The 1,673-nt window shown below is 46.1% G+C and overlaps 1 pseudogene; it reads right to left on the bottom strand.

Annotated features, from left to right (window-relative positions):
• Positions 1–883: 883 nt before the first annotated feature.
• LOC131905324 (small ribosomal subunit protein uS10-like) lies at positions 884–1,344 on the bottom strand (annotated as a pseudogene).
• Positions 1,345–1,673: the final 329 nt, after the last annotated feature.

Raw genomic sequence — 1,673 nt, forward strand, 5'->3', positions numbered from 1 at the left:
CTCAGAGCTATCCCCCACCCCAGGCTTTGTGTACAGAGGGAGGGGAGGGTGGTACATGAGGGGACATGGAGTCACGGCCTAGGAGATGTTGGAAGCTGGTTAGATGGTGATGGGAAGGGTCCAGAGGAAAGGATGAGGTGGGGGAGGGGAGACCTGCAAGATGGATGATGTTGTCTTCCATGAGTAGTGGCTGGTGACACCTCTTCTAAAGCAGCAGGCAGAAATGCAGAGTCTGGGGTGTGGCTGTTGCCAGAATGAAGGTGGCTGCAAAGGCTGGGTATCGGCATGGCCAGAGCAGTCATTGCCTATGAGGAAAGGTTGGCTAAGTTCTAGTCCAGTAGACGTCACACTGCTACTGCGGCAGGGTCACGGCCCAGGGAACCTGTAGCTGCAAATACAGTGAGTTTGGGCTGGTGAGATGGCTCAGAGGGTGAAGATGCTTGCTGCCAAGGCTGATGCTCTGAGTTACACACACACACACACACACACACACACACACACACACACACACACACAATTATTATTTAAAGCAGTTTCTTTGTTGTTTTATTAATAAAAATGGTCAGGAGTTAGATATTAGGGTAAAACCTGATAGATTCACAGAGCAATGGAGAAAATGACCAGCGACCATTACTCTCCATGCTTCCACACTGGAAAGGGCCACGCATCTCCTTTGGCCCATCCTTATTCTTCTTATGTGTCTATCTCCTCTGAGTCCGCCAGAAAACTCTATCATCCACTCCAACCAGCGGAATGTGGACCCTACCCTCTGAACCAAGGCCAGACTCCATTGGTGGTCTTAGAGCAACAAGACAAATCTCCTGCAACACCCCCCCCCCCCTTTTCTTTTTAACAAGTGATTAAGTCAATTTATTTAGTTGACTTAGGCATCCGCAATAGTGACTTCAACCTCCACTCCTGGCTCAATACTAATGGAAGTAATCTGTTTAACAATCTCGGAAGGACTGTGTAAGTCAATGAGTCACTTGTGGATTCTCATTTGGAAATGATCCCACGTCTTGGAACCTTTACCACAAGGTGTTTTTCTTGTAGTGATTCTCAGTGTCTTGGTAGACATGCACACCGGTCCTTTCACCTTCAGATTCTTTTCCTTTGTGCCTCTGATCAAGTCTGCACACACCTTCTCCAGCGACTTCACATTGCGGCTGGTGAGTGTGATTCGAATTCGGTGAATCGCCACCTCGGGCTCCACAGGCGTCTTTCCGGTATCTTTAAAAGCCATGGCTGGGGCGCAGCTTCCTGACCGACTTGTTCCTCAGCAGGAGCGAACAGCGGTGAGTCAGGATGGGAGCAGACCGGATGGAGCTCTGCGGCATGCAACACCACACCTCAGAAAGCACATTTCCCCCTTTTTGTCTAAATAAAAAAGAAAGGTTTTTAACTCTAACACAGTAAAACTATGTATAATAAGGACAATTATCAGGTAAAAATTACATTTGCAATGACCAGTTCATTTGTATTTGGCAAATTTAGAGAAAATATTCCATTATCTATCCTCTCTTGGTGAGTCCAAACAAAAGTTTTGTACCTAATTGAATTTCTATTATAACTAAAGAAAACTATAACTATCTAGTCTTCAACCTCATCAGAGATCCGAGAAGGATATATTACCTGAGTAAACAGGAAGTGCAGAGAAAACAACTTCCAAAACT

The sequence above is a fragment of the Peromyscus eremicus genome, chromosome 2 (assembly GCF_949786415.1).
Source record: "Peromyscus eremicus chromosome 2, PerEre_H2_v1, whole genome shotgun sequence".
Classification (NCBI taxonomy): Eukaryota; Metazoa; Chordata; class Mammalia; order Rodentia; family Cricetidae; genus Peromyscus; species Peromyscus eremicus.